This window comes from Rhinolophus sinicus, linkage group LG10 (assembly GCF_036562045.2).
Source record: "Rhinolophus sinicus isolate RSC01 linkage group LG10, ASM3656204v1, whole genome shotgun sequence".
NCBI classification, from domain to species: Eukaryota; Metazoa; Chordata; class Mammalia; order Chiroptera; family Rhinolophidae; genus Rhinolophus; species Rhinolophus sinicus.
In genome coordinates this window covers 62741546-62761595 of record NC_133759.1, presented here as the reverse complement: position 1 = coordinate 62761595, position 20050 = coordinate 62741546, and the positions used below count along the sequence as shown (strand labels likewise).

The 20050-nt window shown below is 47.4% G+C and overlaps 1 protein-coding gene across 4 annotated transcripts in view; it reads left to right on the top strand.

Moving 5' to 3' along the window:
- Positions 1–3603: 3603 nt before the first annotated feature.
- Positions 3604–20050, top strand: part of FRMD4B (FERM domain containing 4B) — a 375301-nt gene continuing 358854 nt past the window's right edge. For 2 of the 4 annotated variants that reach the window (XM_019711732.2, XM_074313265.1), the window contains exon 1: positions 3604–4088. The gene's annotated coding sequence lies outside the window, so the exon portion shown is untranslated. The remainder of the gene's footprint in view (positions 4089–20050) is intronic. The other 2 variants (XM_019711733.2, XM_074313267.1) reach the window with 2 other exon arrangements.

The window sequence follows — 20050 nt, the reverse complement described above, 5'->3', positions numbered from 1 at the left end:
CTCAGTGCTTCTCAGTCCTTTCTGTGTATTAATTGTATCTATGGAGCCTCACCCCACCCGCTACTTGAAATTGTCTCTACTATTAGAAACAAAAACAAAAACAAAACCTTCCCCTCTAATATGCCACCAGAGTTGATAATTCTGCACTAGGGTAAGAATTAAAGAAAACATTTTCTTTGTTGTATTGTGTTGTGCTTTTATTTAGTTGTTTTGGTATTTTATAAATATTTATTTATCAGGAGATTGAAGTTTAGCTTTTGGCACATAGCAATGGCTCATTCAATGTCAGTTGAGTTAATAAACCCCCATTTTGCAGAGGGGGAACGTGAGGCTCAGAAAGGTGAATGTACCTGCCCCAAATATTATTATGCCTACTTTTGGTTGAGTAATTTAAAAAGCTGCACTTTAGACCCAGGTAGAACAGCTTTGGAGCTCCCATTGTCAAACCAGAGCACTTTTGGTCCAAGAACATCCAGTAAATATCCTGTATCTTCCAGAAAATTCTTCTGGACTGCTCTGGCCCAGATCAACCTTACTGATGTCTCTTACATTGCATTTTTCATGATAACCACGTCTACTTTTCCCCCAAACGTATACTATGCACTTCTTAAATGCTCGGCCTGTGCTACTCCCCTCCCTGCATCACCCCATGTTACCCTGAACTCCCTGCCTCCTTCTCTAGGGACTGCACCACATGTGCTGGCTTCTCTCCAAGGAAACGACGTATTCTGAGCACTGAGTCTGCCATTCCTCTTTGAACTGCCCCCTGGCCTGAGGTCCTTATGCTGCTGCTGTTCACGTTGAACACACAGTATTGCGCTGTGATTAAGGAGTTGTCAGACTTGAGTTTAAAGAAAGGCACGACCACTTCCTAATTCCATATTTTTTAGCAGATCCATTCACCTCTTTGAGCCCTGCGTTCCTCCTCTGCAAAATGGGGGTCCATTAACTCAGCTGACATTGAATGAGCCATTGCTACGTGCCAGGAGCTGAACAAGGCAAATGCTGTCCTGGCCTCATCAGGCTTCCAGTCCATCTCCTTTCTCCCAGGAGAACAAAATGAGATGAGAAACCATCACAAAATAAAGAGGCAACCAACTGAATGGGAGAAGATTTTTGCAAACAGTGCCTCCGATAAGGGGCTAATATCCAAAATATACAAGGAACTCATACAACTCAATAACAAAAAAACAAACAACCCAATTGAAAAATGGGCAGAGGACCTGAAGAGACATTTCTCCAAAGAGGACATACAAATGGCAAATAGACATATGAAAAAATGCTCAACATCACTAATCATCAGAGAAATGCAAATAAAAACCAGAATGAGATATCACCTCACCCCAGTTAGAATGGCGATCATCAACAAGACAAATAGTAACAAGTGTTGGAGAGGCTGTGGAGAAAAAGGAACCCTCATACACTGTTGGTGGGAATGCAGACTGGTGCAGCCGCTATGGAAGGCAGTGTGGAGATTCCTCAAAAAATTAAGAATAGAATTACCATATGACCCAGTAACCCCTCTCTTGGGTATCTACCCAAAAAATCTGAAAACATTTATCCATAAAGACAAGTGTGCTCCAATGTTCATTGAAGCTTTATTTCCGGTGGCCAAGACATGGAAACAACCAAAATGTCCTTTGATAGATGAATGGATAAAGAAGTTGTGGTATATATACACAATGGAATATTATTCAGAGATAAGAAAAGATGAAATAGGACCATTTGTGACAACATGGATGGATCTTGAGAGTATAATGCTAAGCGAAATAAGTCAGACTGAAAAAGCAGAGAACAATATGATTTCACTGATATGTGGTATATAAACCAAAAACAACAAAAGAACAAGACAAACAAATAAGAAACAAAAACTCATAGACACAGACAATAGTTTAGTGGTTACCAGAGGGTAAGGGGGGTGGGGGGTGGTAGATGAGGGTAAAGGGGACCAAATATATGGTGATGGAAGGAGAACTAACTCTGGGTGGTGAACACACAATGGGATTTATAGATGATGTAATGCAGAATTGTACACCTGAAATCTATGTAATTTTACTAACAATTGTCACCCCAATAAACTTTAATCAGAAAAAGATATTTAAATAAATTACAAGGCATAGGAATATAAGAAAAATCAATAAAATCACTACTTAAGTACTGTAATATTGTAAAAAAAAAAAAAAATGAGGTGATACCGAGTAAGAGCTTTAGCTCAGATCTGGGAGGCATATAATAGCCACTCAATAAATGTTAGCTCTTCATTCAATATATTCTATTTAATTAAAAGCAGCTAGTCCATTCCATATCAGAAGAAATTTTAATTAAACCTCACACTGCACAGATATAACATTATGCATCACACCACCTCAAGCCTTTACTTTTTCAGATCTTGCTTTCCACTTATGTCAGTAGCAGCTATGCCAGGGCCTGGGAAATCAAGAGAGCATTCCCTCCCCACATCTCATCCTTTTTTGTAGGCTGGTGATCTGTCAGAAGGAGGAGGAGGAGAATGAGGAGAAAAAGGAGGAGGAAACAGAGGAGAAAAAGGAGGAGCAGAAAGAGAAGAAAGAAAGAGAAGAAAAAGGAGGGGGAGGGGAAGAGGAGGAGAAATGCCAAAACAGGGTTCAGAAACTGTCTCTCTCAGATATTGTCATTGGATGAATCAACTAAACTTTCACCAAAATACAGAGCTATGTAACTGTGTAGTCAGGATAATTATTTAAAAAAATAGATTTAGTTTTGAAAATTAATTCATGGTGTATGGAGAAGTTGGCCTGGTAATGGGACACACATTTAAGGCTGTTTGCAAATATTTTCTCAGCCCTGTCAGTGTACCTCTCTGGTGCTCTACTTGCCCACTCATTTGGAGATAATACAAAAATCTCAATAGGAGATCCTTCGTGAAAAGTCCTCCGTTTTCTCTCTCTGTCTTCTCTCACCAGCTCGGTCACATTCAGGACCACACCAAGTTGGAATCTGTCCTGTCACTTACTAGCTATCTGGAGTCAACCTCTCCGGTTCCTTCATCCGTAAAGAAAGCATAATAAAACACTCCCGCATCACAGAACTGTTCTGGAGGATACATGACTGTGGCATGGGGCTGACTCTTTTTTCTCTTCCTCTCTCTCTCTTCTCACCCCTTCCTCCCATTTACTCTTTTCTTTCGTTCTCTCTTATTACCTTCCCCCACCCCACACCCGTCCTTCCTCTTTCTCGCTATTTCTTTCTTTTTTGCCCGAATCTCACATCCAGTCATTAACCAGACCCACTCCCATCCCCGGCTAGGTTCAGCGCTTCCCGCAGCCGCGGGTGCCTCATTCCCTTTATTCTAAGGGCAGTCGGGTCCTGGGATGCTTGAAGCCTGGGAGGCAGAATCAAGTCCCTCCCTGCGCTTTTCTGAGTGGGAGGGAGAGATGGAGAAGCACGGGCTTTGACCCCCTCCCTTCCCCCTCCTCTTGGCAGCACCAGCCACTCCGCGCCCCTTGGCACCAGCGCCCTTTCTCTGTCTGGGAAGGCGAGCCCAGCCGGCAGCCGCGCGGCAGAGCCCGAGGGCGCCCCCTCCCTGCCTCCCGCTCCACCTCCTTTCTCCCCTCCGGATACAATGACTGGGCCGGAACAGCGCATCAGCCGAGTCTCATTGGCAGCGGCCGCCCCAGCCCCCGGAGAGGCGGCGGGCGGGGGCAGCTAGGGAGAAAGGAGACCAGAGCCTGGGCTGACAGCGAGAGGAAGGCGGTAGGATAGAAAGACCGAGGGACGCGAGGAAGGCGGCCCGGGGCACAGCTGTAAGTGTGGACCAAAGCGAGGACGCGGCGCGGCGGGAGCGACATTCAGCCCCGGGTCGGGGGATGCAGCGGGCGCTGGCTGCCCAGCGAGTCCGGGAGTCGGGCTGCGCAGCTCACGTGCGGAGCGGGAGCTTAGGCATAGAGGAGGAAGAAGAGGAAGGCAACCGCGGGGGAAGGCGCTGCGCTGAACGGAGTTGCAGGGCTGGCGCAGAGCTGGATCCCCACATCCCGGCGCGGTGAGCAGCCTAGACAATAAAGTAGCGGTCGACAGCCCCGAAGCGCTTGAGGGAGGAGGCAGAAGAGCAGGTAGGTAGGGGACTGGCCCGGGTGCCTGGAGTTCGCTGCGGGGGCGCGACCGTGAGACGCGGCCACAGCAAGCGTTCCCGGTGCGCCCCAGGCGCAGCGCGCACATTTGGAGACCCCCAGTGGAGGTGCGGCCCCGCGGGGCTCCTGCGAGCAGGAAACCCCGCCCCGCGGCTCGGAGGCTGCCTGCGCCTTCTCTGGAGTCCCTAGGGTGCCTGGCGCGGCTCTTTGGTCGCCTTGGTCGTGTGGAGACAGGAAGTTTGGCGGTCTCGAGGCGTTGGCGATGGTGGGGTTTGCAAACGCGCCGCCAGGGACCATGTACTTTGGTGGCCGCGTGTTCGTGGGAAGTGGGGAGAAATGCTGATGAATCCCAGATCCGATTGCCCAGAGATACTCTTAAAACGCAATGAATAGGGTGGAAGGAAATCACATGCGTTCGCGAGGATACTAAGGGTTTGATTTGGCTGCCCTTTTTAAATAGGTGTGTCTGATCCTAGCCGCTCCCACGTTGGGCAGGCTGTGTGCGTGAGGATCACTCTCTGTCTCTTTTCTGGAGTATTTCACTTTCATCTGAGGAGGGAAAAACAAAGATGATATTTTGAGAAATGCCATTCTATTTGGACTAGAGGATAAACTCTTGCTTTGCATACAATGCCCTGTGCTCTGTACGATATTATACTAAGCAGTGGCTGGTCTTTTTCTCCAAAGGGGTGAGAGCTTGTATTAAGTCTTCCCGGGACCTGAGAAAGTGGCCACAAGAGGAGGTCTCTCTCTCGCTCTCCTTTGTGTGGCCGCCTCCTTCCAGATGTGAGAGGGTTGGGCGCTCCTGGGTGGGGTAATAATTATCCTGAACATTCCTGCGATCTGCAAGGACTTGTAAACATACCAAAGCCAACTCCCCTGAACTTTGAGAACCGACTTGGTGTGTTTGCCGGTACGCAGACGGCTGAGTCTGGAAGGTGTCCTCTTCGGGAATAAAGACTTGGGAGTGCTGACAGCAGAAGTCTTTCCGGAAAGCTGGTTGATCCTCCAAGGTTGGCTAGTGTTTGCCCTAGAAACTTACCACCCATTCGGAGAATGTGTACACGATTTTAACGCAATCCCTCACATGCTGTTTCCTGTCCTACAAAGTATGGATCTGTCAGACTTCAAATCAAATGTCTGGAGGGAAACAGAAGTAGCATCTTCTCACTTAACCTTATCAGGCTGCACGCTCATCTGCCATACAGACTGTTTAGCAGGGTGGTTTAGAGAGCTTCCTGTGTGTCAGGCATCCTAGTAGGCATTTTTCTGGCATCATAAATAGTCCAAGGGGTGGTAAACAGAGCCCTAGAGGGAGGTTAAGTAACTTGCTATGTCACACTGGTAATCCAGGCTTTGCCTGAGGTCTGATTCCAGATCCCAGGATCTTAACCATGACAGTGCCTCTAAAAGAGACGTGCGGTGGTGGCATTAATGAGGATGAAGAAAATAATAATTACAACAACAATAACTAGTATGTTTTTCATAAGATTAAATAGGATGGTGTTTAAAAGAGTGGCCTGAGGTAAACCATCAGCACATATTTTGGTCTCTACATTTAACGTCATAAACTAGGTGATGAATATTTTGATGATTATATGATTCTGTCTTTTTTGTATATCTGAAAATTTTGCAATAAAAAGTAAAGTGTGCGTGCGTGCATGTACATGTACACACACACACACACACATACACACACACACACACACACACACACACACACCTTTTGAACAGTGCTTACTTTCTTAAAAGAGAGCCAGAGAAACTCAGGCAATTCCAAGGACTCCTTGAACAGAAGAGTTTTATCACTTCTTTATGACATCTGCAAATATGAATCAAACACTTTATTTGCTTAATTTTGCATAATGCAGGTGGAATGTATTTGAAGAATATGATGATGGAAATGAAGAAGTCTACCTAAAATACCATTGTACTGAGGTTTGATTTTCATTATCACTTGGAAAATTCTCAGAATTCACTTCTCCTAAGCCTGCTAGTGATGGTCTTAAACTTCACTCTGTTTTGAAATTAATAAATTTCCATCTTAGTGGCAGGAAATGGGCTTCTCAAACAGGCAGACAAATTGGCTTCAGCCTAACATTCTAGAAGTGTGCAAGGAGTTAACTTCACAGCCACTCCGGAGTGCAAAAGCAGCCAAAGTTTTCTCAGCATTGTTCGCTCTCACTGGCCTCTATTTCCAGCAAGCCTGAGAACCTTGGTTCACCATTTCATTCACAGATTTAATCAAGACTCTGCGGTACTTTTGAGCAGATAAAAGGGAAGTTTTGGCTAACTGACAATACAAATAAGGTACACGGAAAACAGTTAAAAATACCCTATCTTATCCAGCCTGCAGTAATTGTCTAGAATTTCAAGAACTCTTCATAGTTATCTAATACACATTGCACACATAAGGGCAGCTTATACTGCCAGTGATCTCTCTCCCGCCTGCCTTCCCTCTCTCCCTCCCTCCCTCTCGTTCCCTCCTTTCCTGTCTAGATCTACTCCAGAGATCTGATCTTATCAGGAAGGCACTATTTTTACATATGCAGCAAGTGCTGAGGTTCACTGAAATGACTGTCTTTAGCCTATGGATAAATAAATCATGTAACTCAACTCATCAGCAAGACTCTTTCCTTACATATATATCTCTTATCTCTCTCTTTTTAGCCATGGTTTTTTATTTTGTTTTAGAAGGCACTTATCTTTTTTTTTGTAATTTGTTTATTTCTAGGTCATTATATTTTTGTCCTCTTCTGGTAAACGTGTCCTGGGCAGTCAGAGAGAAATGGTAAAATAGCAATTTTCTGTTGCTAGATACTTGATTTAGGGATCAGACCTCCTATTTTCCTCAATAACCAGATTGACTGAAATTATCATGTCATTTCTCATCTTATTCTTCCTGGTGAAAACAGTTTTTAACCTAATCTCACAGAGCAGTATTTTTCAAAATGAAGGTCATGAAATCAATTCAGTGGGCTGCAACCACTGTTTAAAAAAAAAAAAAAAAGCATTAAAAAAAGTAAAACAGGACAGAAAATATAATACCAGCATCATTGTATGTTAGCAAGAGTTCTGTAGTTTCATGAAACCTTGAGTCAGTTCTATCTATATCTAGGGCTGTATGCACATTTGGGTTATAGCATAAAATGTAATTCTTACTGTGAGTTGGTGTCAAAAAGTTTGAAAGCCACTGCCACATGGCATATGTTGATAAATGATAAACATCTGATTTAAATGGAATTAGGATATATATATATATATATATATATATATATTTCATATATATATTTCATATGTATATTTCTTATATATAGGTCACGTACAAAGGTGCATAGGTAGGACTGGATTTAAGAACATCTTTATCAGGATGAACAATGACCTCAGGATCTGATTTCTTTCATTTCATCTTCAGTTCTGCCTTTCTCTTCCTTCCTCTACTGTGTTTCCCTGAAAATAAGATCAAACTGGAAAATAAACCCTAGCATGATTTTTCAGGATGATATCCCCTGAACATAAGCCCTAATGCGTCTTTTGGAGCAAAAATTAATATAAGACCCGTTCTTATTTTCGGGGAAACACGGTATGTGTTGGGTTCTTTGTTGGATGGCAAGATGACTGTTGCAGTTGATGGTTTACACAATTCAGGTTCAAGTCCAACAAAAGAGAATAACCTCCCCTTCCCCAGTTGTTGAACAAAAAAGTCTCAAAGGCAGTTCGGATTGGCCCAGTTGGCTTGGCTTTGCCCACGGCGGAGTCGCACCCAGAGCACGTGGGCTGTGCACAGCAGAGGGCTGAACTGCTTGGATGCTGAGGAAGTTGGATAAATGTGCACCACATTGGACAAGGGCCTTCCTCAGTGTAGTCTGATTTCTGTTCTCTTTGATGCTCCAAATAATGGAGGATAAGTGGAATCATTCAGCAAATAGGTGATCAATGTGATTTCTCATGTATGTAAGGAAAGCCTTTATTGTCACTTTTAACATGGTCAATATCAGGACTTAGGAGATCAAACCGTAGGTCAGATTGACAGTCGTTGCTATACTTTCTGATGACACCAAGGGAAAAAGGACAGATATTGATTAAAACCCACTATAGACCCTAAACCTCTTACAAGGGGTGATCGTGGTCCTTTTATGTGCAAATCTTGGAAGGTATTTATTTTAATCAATGTGTTGTGCTAATATGATGAAGGTAGTTAAGTGGTGTCTTGGAGCAAATTATTTGAAGAATACCCTCCTTGAGGCCCAAGACCAGAGTTATCTGCTCTGCAGCTCTTCAGCCTGAGACATATTTAGGTCTCTGTTACTTTGCCCTTGGCGCTGTGCTGCTTTTAGTTGTCCTCTGTCCCTTCATGTGCAGTTATCGGGTGGGATGGGGGCCCTAGTTGTGTGCACCTGTAAGGATAATATTTGCTCACAGCACAGATGCCCTAGAAGTGGCGTCAGCATATTGGCTTGCCCAGGTCAGCCCTGGCTGAGGTCTGTGCCTCCACTTTGGACGATAAACTATATGGCCACCCATCTATATAAGGCTGTTTTAGGAGCCATGATTAGGGGTCTTTTTACTAGACTAAATTATAAAGAAATCCTTTCATCAGACAAGATTGAATGATAATATTTAAGGATGCATGCTTATGTGGTAAAAGTAAAAGGAAAGCAAGAAAGTGATTGCCACAAAGGCTAGGATAGTGCGGTGGTTCTCAACTAGGCTGATTTGGGCCCCTAGGGGACACTTGTCAATGTCTAGAGAGGTGTTTGGTGGTCACCACTTATGGTGCTGCTGGAATCTAGTGGGTAGAGGCCAGAGAGGCTGCTAAACATCTGCAATGCACAGGACAGTCCCCACAGCAAAGAATCACCCATCCCAAAGTGTATATAGTGCAGACGTTGGGAAACTCCGGAACAGTAATCACATTTGAAGAGCGAAAAAGTATTCAGGAGTTTTTGGGGCAACAGAGTGATGGATAGATACATGGCCGTTCACTTGGAGATAATTATGGAGCTGTATATTTATATTTTGTTCACCTTTTGATGTATGCTATACTTAAAAGTTTTAAAAGCGTTAAAAAAAGAAAGACGTCCTTACCATAACTAAAGGGTGAAATTCTTGGTGACTGGTAACATCGTGTTCAGATTAAAAGGCTCAGTAAATAATAGTAGAGCTAATGGTAACGAGAGTTGTTCACTAGCTGCTCACCTGTGCTGGGAATTACTATGCCACAATCACATAGTATTTGTTGAGTGGGCAAAGTCTGTGTGCTGACTAGTATTTTACAGAATGGCAGGATCATTGGTCATTGTGAACACTGTCTGTTGAGTCACACAACCTGCTCGCCACTCCAACTGCACCACTTAGCAAATGTGTGACTCAGAGCAAGTGGCTTAACCTTTTTTGTGCCTCAGTTTACTCATCTATAAAATGGGGGAGGAATAGGAGTTCCTACTACTTGGGTCACTGGGGGGATAAAATGACGAATGTAAAGTGTTTCACACAGTGCCTGCTACACAGCAAACACCACATAAATGTCAGGTATTATTATTTGCACTTTGTGAAGGCTAGGGAAAAATATTAGTAGCTATAGTATTTATTGAACACTGACTATGTGCCAGATATTACTTTAAGGATTTTTTGGTTATCATATTCTTTGTTCTTATTAATTCTATGATATGAGTGTTATGTCGACTTATTGTTATTATTATTCCCATTTTACAGATAAGGAAAACTGGGACTTAGTGAAATTAGTAGGCAATGGAGATTTAATTTACTCTCCCTCCCCGGGGCATTCTGACTCCAGAGCCTCCGCTATCATTTATGATGTCATATTGTTAGACTTGGAAGGGAGCCTTGAGATCAGCAAACCCACAAAAATGAGCCCCAAATTGGGGGTATGACTTAGCAAATTATGAAGGGATGGTGCAGGGCTAGAACCCAGGCTTTCTGCCTTTCACTGCCTCCCATGACCATCTGTTCTTTGGGGACAAAGGTGTCCACCCCACAGGGCCACCAGGCCGGGCGGGAGCATGATCGGGAGTTGGAGAGATGTCTTTTAATCCAGCTACAAAAAGTCTAGAGCTGTGTTTACTGAAGTGGGCTAGGTGAACTCCTGTGGTATGGAAGTTAATTTTAGATGATAGATGGAGAGTCATTTTAGTAATGATAATGTATTTATTTAACGTGTACAAGAAAAAAATGTTTTCACTTAGAAATTCAAATATTTTTAAATAATATATTCCTTTCTGCCTTGCCAAACAACTACTAACTGACTGGATGTTATTGCTTAGGATGAAGCTAAGCAAGACATCGCGCCATTTAAAATATACGTTTTTGGTTAAAACACAGTGAGAGTGGTATTGGAAAATGGCTAAACCTGTGAAGGGAAGAGGTGGATGACCGAAGGCTGGGAAATTCTAGACCAGGGCTGTGTTTCTCCAACTTTGTACCCTTGAATCACTGGGGATCAGATTCTGGCTCAGCAGGTCTGGGGTGGAGCCTGAGATTCTGCATTTTTAAGGAGCTCTCAGGAGATGCCAGTCTCTGGACCACACTTTACCTCGCAGGGGGTCAGAGAGCAAATGTCCAGAAGATTCTTGGACATTTTCCCAGTGCTGTTGAGGATACAAATGACTGTAAGGTAATCCCCTGTCTGCCAGAAGCTTCATCTAGTTGAGAAGATGTGAGTGGACGTGGTAGGTAAAGTCCCCCATGCAGACAAAGTGTGACACCAGTGACAGGTGCAGCCGCGGTTGCCCCAGAGCTGCTGCAGCGGGAGGGTGTGAGTTCACTTTGGCTGCACAGCAGGGAGAGGAGAGCTCCAAGACTGGCTTGCCAAGCAGGAGGGAGGGTACAAGTAACAGGGAAGACTCCCAGGACCCACACGTGCAAAGTGGAGACTTCAGCAACAATCTGATCAACACAGAATGAGTCTGGACCTTCAGTGAGAATAACGTCCCCCTTCAGAGAACATGCCCCATGCCTGGAGATAATAGGTAGTCCCCATTGAGTCCCTGTAAGTACCAGTCACTTGCCAAGTGCTTTCCATGCAGTGGGTCATTTCTGTCTCCACAATGACGCATAATAACCCGCACTTCACTGAAGTGGCAACGGAGGCTTGGAGAGGCTGTGTGACTTGTTCAAAATCACACAGCTGGTAAGTGACAGGCCTGGAATTCAAACTCATAACCCAGTCTGTGCTCTTTGATACAATCCCTGCCAGGCGCAGCCTGAGAAATTTAGCTTTCTCTCCAGAAAGCACCCCTCACAGGAGATTCTCATGGCCCATCTTATTTCAGATGAGGATATTGCCCCTGAAAACAGATCCTGAGCACACATCCAAAGTTGATGATACTCTTTTCTGCCTTGCCAAATAAACCTATTAACAGACGGCAGTTTTTGGCATTGTGACCTTACATAAGAAATAAGTTCAAAACTGTGCCTCCCACACACCCCTAATAAGCACTGAATGTTTTGTTGCAGTGAGGAGGCACTTTCCTTTGGAAATCACCGAGAGAGAGCCTAGAGAGACAGTGCAATGCGGGGTGGCATGTGGGACGTCATGCGGGATCTCTAGTCCTGCTCCCCGCATAAGAACACAGGACATGGTGAGGCCAAAAAGGAACACCCACGGAGCCATAGGTAGGGGAGTCATACCACTATAGTCTCACTGGCGGCTGTGTTGGAGACACAGGAAGCAGGAGCCACACTAACCGCAACCTGTGGTCCTCTTCTCTCTGCCAACCAACCTCACTTGCTAGCTGTAATCCGCCGTGTTAACTGCAATCCTCTTTGCTAGCCCAGCCACCATCTTCCTGCTAGCCCCCATTTTCTGCTAGCGTAGCCACAGCAGTTATATTAGTGGCCAATGGCTCACTGGTTACAGCTGACGGCCAACTAGCCACAGCTGATGGCCATCCAATCACAGTTGATGGCCATTTACTACCTGAGCCAGCACCTTTCCACATGAGGCCGAGAGCCTGGAAACTGCACTCCTGGCTCTGTCTCCACAGACAGTTATTGGAAATAATTATGCCTCTGCCACAGCATGGGGCCCGTCACAGCCTCTTCTGATCCAAAAGGTCTTTCTGGAATACCAGCATCCATCTTCCAGCTGGTGCTTCTAACAGCCGACAGCGTCGGTAGGGGACCCAACAATGGGTGCAGCTGAGGATTGTTTTCAGGCTTCCCTTGTTTCACCTGACTGAGCCCATTCCATTAATTCAGTCATTGCAAAAGAGCCGGGGGACCATATGTGACCTGATTGGGAGGCTTACACATGCGCAAATCACAGAGCCAGCTCTGGCCCTGCTTCATCCAAGTTGAGTACTCAGGCAGGGTTCTGCCAGATGAAGGAGGAGTTGAGGAGAAAGGGCTGGGGTGGCACAGGGTAGAGAATCAGGAAGGGTGACTTCTAATCCCATCTCAGCAGTAGACCCAACTGAGCTGTGTTAATTAGCTCCCTGGATTGTGAAGTGGGTGGTGACATTTGAGGTTCCTTCCACCTCTAAACCTCGACGCTGTGAATAAATAGAAGCGTGTACCCTGCACTTTATCTGTTGTCGTGCAGGGTGGCCTGCGGGGTCTCAGCTCCCACTCCCCACATAAGAACACAGGACATGGTGAGGCCAAAAAGGAACACCCACGGAGCCATAGATAGGGGAGTCATACCACTATAGTCTCACTGGTGGCTGGGTTGGAGACACAGGAGGCAGGAGCCACATGATCCACAGTCCCTTGTCTCTGGCAACCACACTCACTTGCTAGTGCAATTCGCCTCTCTGCAACCCGTAATCTGCACTCCACCACGCCACGCCACTACACCACCGCTTGCTAGCTCAGCCACCATCTTCTTGCTAGCCCCCATTTTCTGCTAGCGTAGCCACAGCAGTTATATTAGTGGCCAATGGTTCACTGGTTACAGCTGATGGCCAACTAGCCACAGCTGATGGCCATCCAACCACAGTTGATGGCCATTTACTACCTGAGCCAGCACCTTTCCATGTGAGTCCGAGAGCCTGGAAACTGCACTCCTGACTCTGTCCCCACACTCCACACCTACAGGGTCTCGCCTCACAATCTACCCGACAAGCGTCTTCCACGAGGGGCCCTGTGTGAGGAGCCTGGAGGTGAATGCAATATCCTGGACACAGCCAGGCTCTCTGGGCACAGCCAGGGTTTCTCAGGGCACCATCAGTACTTCTGGGCACAGCCAGACTTCCTGGGCTTCTTAGGGTACCACCAGTCTCCCCGTACACAGCCAGGGTTTCTCAGGGCACTGCCACTCTCAATGGGCACAGCCAGACTTCCTGGACTCAGCCAGGGCTCTCAGGGCACTGCCACTCTCTCTGGGCTCAGCCAGACTTCCTGGACTCAGCCAGGGTTCTCAGGGCACTGCCACTCTCTCTGGGCCTCTCAGGGTACCATGCTGGAACAACAGCAACTCACAGTCAAGGTGCTTACATATTCTCTATGGCAGCCGGTCAAGACACAAAAGCAAACATCCACCAGTTCCACTATATGGTGGTACGTTCCCAAGCAAACAGTCAAGTGCTCCATTAAATTAGGGATGGAACCCATTCCCCATAGTCCACAGTCATTCGCCAGGGCTGTGTGTTAGTCTCACAATGTGTGCCCTCTCCGCAGGGCGAGGGCTCCAAGACCTCCCCAACCTGGGGGTGAGGGCCTCAGCAAGCACTTCCCAGCCATGGAGCCGCAATGACCTTTGCTTTCTCCAGCCTATGCAGGTTGGGGAACCATCCACGTCTTCCCACCCCTCCACAGGGGTCCAGCTCTCCAGCAGCTGCTCCTCCTGGTCTTCCTCAGACTGAGTGTTCATACACACAAACTGCTCCATTACCTTTCAGAGAGTTTCGGTGGACACCATACCCTGCTCACTGCACCATTTGTCATGTGAGGCGGCCTGCGGGGTCTCAGCTCCCGCTCCCCACATAAGAACGCAGGACATGGTGAGGCCAAAAAGGAACACCCACGGAGCCATAGATAGGGGAGTCACACCACTGTAGTCTCACTGGCGGCTGGATTGGAGACACAGGAGGCAGGAGCCACACGATCCGCCGCCCACCGTCCCTTGTCTTGGGCAACCAACCTCACTTGCTAGTGCAATTCGCCTCTCTGCAATCCGTAATCCACACTCCACCACGCCACACCACTACACCGCCGCTTGCTAGCTTAGCCACCATCTTCTTGATAGCCCCCATTTGCTGCTAGCGTAGCCACAGCAGTTATATTAGTGGCCAATGGCTCACTGGTTACAGCTGACAGCCAACTAGCCACAGCTGGTGGCCATCCAACCACAGTTGATGGCCATTTACTACCTGAGCCAGCACCTTTCCACATGAGGCTGAGAGCCTGGAAACTGCACTTCTGGCTCTGTCCCCACATCCATACCTGTTGCACTATTCTCATTTTAGCTTTAAAAAGAAAAAGACTCAGATAAATAAATGCATTTAAAAGTGCTTCCTTATCAGTAGTGTGTTCGGGAAACATTTCAGTAAAATGATTTGCTGTGCAGTAGAAATAATATTTGGTGTAACTTGTCATATCAAGTAGCCTTTCAATGTTTAGACAAATCTGAAGACATTAGGATAGTGTGGCTTTTTGAAAAATCGGGAAAGGTAAGGATGTTTGAGGCCATCACAAATGAACTGCATCTCGTTAAATGTGCAAGTTGAAATGCAGGATCCTGATTAAGTAATGAAAACCATGTGGCCCTAGACTGGGACCGGAGAGTCCCACCCAATGGGGCAATGGAACTTAAATTGAGGACATGTCATGTCATGGTAATTTGCTCCACTGTGTTAAACACAATTTGTATCTTTAAGAGAAAAAAAAGTGTGCTATTTTATATACCTCTACGTTCTCAATCTAGCTGAATTTTCACTGCCTAAAAGAATCGGGTGTCCAATTTGTTAGAGGTCAAAAGTTTGGTTCAAAAATTAAGAGTAAAATCATTTTTGCAATGACTCAGCTGCTTTAAGCAGTTAACATTACAAGTAGTTCTCGTACTTTCTGACATTGAACTTGGAAAAGCATACTGGAAAACTCATTGCTCCTTTTTAGATCTCAGAAAAGCTGTGAAAATGATAAAGGGTATGTGGGGGCAGAGCCCCAGAAAGTAGTTTGCAGGCTCTCAGCCTCACATAGACAGGTGCTGGCTCAGGTAGTAAATGGCCATCAACTGTGATTGGATGGCCATCAGCTGTGGCTAGTTGGCCGTCAGCTGTAACCCGTGAGCCATTGGCCACTAATATAACTGCTGTGGCTACGCTAGCAGAGAGAGAGAGAGAGGGAGAGAAGAGAAGAATGGGGGCTAGCAAGAAGATGGCGGCTGGGCTGGCAAGCGTGGATGGCGGTTTGCGGACAGTGTGGATCCAGCCTCCAGTGAGAGTATAGTGCTGCCGGCGAGAATATAGTGGTATGACTCCCCTACCTATGGCTCCGTGGGTGTTCCTTTTTGGCCTCACCATATCCTGCGTTCTTGTATGGGGAGCGGGAGCAGAGACCCCGCAGGCCTCCCCGCACGACAAATGGCGCAGCGAGCAGGGTCTCCCGCACGACAAATGGCGCAGCGAGCAGGGTCTCCCGCACAACAGGGTATTTAAAAATTGACAGTTTCTCAGGGAGTTTTCATGCTACTCAATAGATCTTTCACTATAATAATAGAGTGGAAGTGTAACTTTGTCTTCTTTCAGAGTACACAATGCAAACATTTTTTCCCACTCCTTAGGCAGTCTGATTTATATAGCATTGTCAAGAAATAAGTCACTTGTTTCACTTACATGATTTTCCCAAGTGTTTAAAGCTTACCTCTGCCTATCCACACTATTTGTCGCTTGAACTACCTTTGATAACAACATAGCACAAATTTATCTACTTTTTTACATGGAGTATATAAGTGTAGTTAGACCTTTCCTTGACTTGGGCTCCTCACAATAAGCATCACTTTGTGTTCCTTGCCTTCACCCTGTGACTCGTTGACAACTGAATTGTGTGGGGCTGAGTGCTTCTGTATAAATGATCACAGGTATTTTTTCTTCTGTGGTCACTTTTACTCCTAATTATAGGACTCCTCTGAAGAGTTAGCAGGTCCCAAGCAGGGTGCTAAGAACTAGGGTTTCCAGGCCGGAATTCCCGCCCATTCTCAGGAATTTTTTTCACTTTCCCGTTCCCGTAATCCTGAGATATAAACTGTTTTCTGCACAAAGTGATGGCCAATACTACCAACCACCTGGGTTCAAGGAGCCAATTTTCCCAATTTTCCAACCAACTTTTCTCGGGATTCAGGAACAGGAAAGCAAAAAAAATTCCTGAGAACGGGTGGGAATTCCCAGTGAGTTAGCAGGGCGGAACTCACCAGACCAGTTAGATTCAGATTTGGCGGTAAGCGTAGGGGGCGGGCCAACACAGGAAAGATGGTGCCTGCCTGCCAGCTGCATGGGATCAGGAACCCACTCGCGGAAAATGCCAGCTGTCCTCAAGCCTTCCTCATGAAGCCACACTCCTCAGTCTGCCCCCCGAATGTCTCTGACACCCCCCGAGTTACTGTCCCTCCACTGGAACCGGAGGTGAGTGCCTGTGAGTGAGAGTCTGTGCAGGCACTTTAAAAGGATGCCTGGGTTTCCCGTGGCCTCCTGTCCCACCTGGGTGGGCAGAATCCCCACTGTTTTTCACAACCAGGTGTTGTGGGGGCTCCACTTCTCAGCACCAATACTTTGGGCTGGGGAGGCTGGTGTGGGGCTGGGGTCCCTTGCTCCTCTGGGGGCAACATCTGCGGCTGAGCTATCCCTCCTGGTTCTCAACCGCTAGATGGAGGTTTGGGGTTAGCCGGTTCCGCGTCTCTGTCCCTCCTGTCAGTCTCGACGTGGTTTCTTCTTGTTATCCTTAGTTATAAAACTTATATTCTGCCAAACTTCAGATGGTTCTCCGGGTTGATTGTTCTATAATTTAGTTGTAATTTTAGTTTGTTCATTGAGGAAGCAGGTACAGTGTTTATCTACTCTGCCATCTTTGATCTCCCCTTAACACGTTGCGAACGGATCACGAGAATCTTCACGAGGGATTTAAACCCCGCCGTTCGCAACGTGTTAAGGAAGTATCTTAATTGCTCTGTGCCTTGGTGTCGTGCGGGGCGTCCGGTGGGGTCTCTGCTCCCGCTCCCCACATAAGAACTCAGGACAAAGTGAGGCCAAAAAGGAACATCCACGGAGCCATAGATAGGGGTGTCACACCACTATATTCTTGCTGGCGGCTGGGTTGGAGAAACAAAAGCAGGAGCCACACAATTCTCAACCCTCATCGCACCGCTTGCAGGTTCAGCCACCACCTTCTTGCTAGCCCCCTTTTTTTCTGCTAGCACAGCAGTTATATTAGTGGCCAATGGCTCACTGGTTACAGCTGATGGCCAACTAGCCACAGCTGGTGGCCATCCAATCACAGTTGATGGCCATTTACTACCTGAGCCAGCACCTTTCTATGTGAGGCCAAGAGCCTGGAAACTGCTTTCTGAGGCTCTGTCCCCACACTCCACCCCTACATGCTCTCGCCTCACAATCTATGTGACAAGCATCTTCCGCGAGGGGCCCTGTGCAAGGAGCCTGGAGGTGAATGCAATATCCTGGACACAGCCAGGCTCTCTGGGCACAGCCAGGGTTTCTCAGGGCACCACCAGTGCTTTTGGGCACAGCCAGACTTCCTGGGATTCTTAGGGTACCACCAGTCTTCCCGGACACAGTCAGGGTTTCTCAGGGCACTGCCATTCTCTCTGGGCTCAGCCAGACTTCCTGGACACAGCCAGGGCTCTCAGGGCACTGCCCCTTTCTCTGGGCACAGCCAGACTTCCTGGACTCAGCCAGGGCTCTCAGGGCACTGCCACTCTCTCTGGGCACAGCCAGACTTCCTGGGCTCAGCCAGGGCCTCTCAGGGCACTGCCACTCTCTCAGGGCACAGCCAGACCTCCTGGGCCCAGCCAGGGTCTCCAGCGCACCGACACTCCCCTGGGCCTCTCAGGGCACATGCTGGAACAACAGCAACTCACAGTCAAGGTGCTTACATATTCTCCACGGCGGCTGGTCAAAACAGAAAAGCAAACATCCGCCAGTTCCACTACATGGTGGTGTGTTCCCAAACAAACAGTCAAGCACTCCATTAAATTAGGGATAGAAGGCAATTCCCCATAGTCCATAGTCATTCGCCAGGGCTGTCCTGGGGGTGAGGGACGACCTTGACCTCACCCGCATCTCCCATGGAGGACTCAGCAAGTGTTTCCTCCTGGGACTACAAGTCCTGCATCCGGGCTGCCTGAGCAAGGACTTCCCAGCTCACAGGGCCGCAACGACCTTTGCTTTCTCCGGCCTTTGCTGGTGGGGAACTGTCCATGTCTTCCCACCCCTCCACGGAGATCCAGCTCTCCGGCAACTGCTCCTCCTGGTCTTCCAGAGACTGAGTGTTTATATACACAAACTGCTCCACCACTCTTCGGAGAGCTTTGGCCGGCACCATATCCTGCCTATGAAACTAAGCTTTTATATATGTAAACTGCTCTAGTATATTCCGGAGAGTTTCAGCCAACACCATATCCTGCTCGCTGCGCCATGTGTCGTTGTGGGGACGGAGCCCTGGAGAGTAGTTTGCAGGCTCTCGGCCTCACGTGGAAAGGTGCTGGCTCGGCTGTGGCTGATTGGCTGTCGGCTGTGGCCGGTTAGCCGATTGGCCGCTGGTATAGCTGCTGTGGCTACGGAGGAGAGCCGAGGACTGACGAGGACTGCCGAGGAGCCGAGCAGAGCTGAGGAGAGCGGAAGAGAGGAGAGGAACAGGGTCGAGGAGAGTGGAGGAGAGTCATTGGTCGGTTGGCAGAAAGGCAGACGGCAGGTCTCGCGTCCGGTGGGCCCAGCCTCCAGTGAGACCATAGTGGTATGACTCCCCTACCTATGGCTCCGTGGGTGTTCCTTTTTGGCCTCACCATATCCTGCATTCTTGTGTGGGGAGCGGGAGCAGAGACCCTGCAGGCCGCCCCGCCTGAAAAATGGCGCGGCGAGCAGGCCTCTGCGCACGACAAATGGCGCAGCGAGCAGGGTCTCCCGCATGACAGTTGTGCATGGCGTCCGGCGGGGTCTCTGCTCCCGCTTCCCACATAAGAACGCAGGATATGGTGAGGTCAAAAAGGAACACCCACGGAGCCATAGGTAGGGGAGTCATACCACTATATATTCTCGCTGGTGGTTGGGTTGGAGAAACAAAAGCAGGAGCCACACAATTCTCAACCCTCACTGCACTGCTTGCAGGTTCAGCCATCATCTTCTTGCTAGCCCCCATTTGCTGCTAGCGTAGCCACAGCAGTTATATTAGTGGTCAATGGCTCACTGGTTACAGCTGAAGGCCAACTAGCCACAGCTGGTGGCCATCCAATCACAGTTGATGGCCATTTACTACCTGAGCTAGCACCTTTCCACGTGAGGCTGAGAGCCTGGAAACTGCTTTCTGGGGCTCTGTCCCCACAGTTGGTTTTCTGTCTTTAACTTCTTGTGAAATTAAAAATCATAATGAATCCGTTTCTAGTGAAACCAAATATTGTTATGTATTGATGGGAAGAATGGAGACTTGCTTTGCTCTGAGTGAAGTGATGGGCAGTGACAGGGCTCTTGTTCTGGATGGATGTGTGGTTCGAGGAATGAGGTTTGTTAGTGAAGTTAGGGCTTGTTAGCACAGTGAGTTAGGGAGGCCCTGGCCTGGGAGTTATGGGGAACTGGGTTCTAGACTCCAGATAATCTTTAATTTGCCGTGTGTCCTTAGGCATCTTACTTCCCTCTAAGGCCTTGTTTTCCCCAGCAGTAAAATAAAGGGGTTCACCTAGATTAGTAGATGTAAACTGGTTGCTCACAGGCTTGAGTTCTGCCTACAGAGAGTCCAGTTGGCCTCTAGATTGTTTTCTA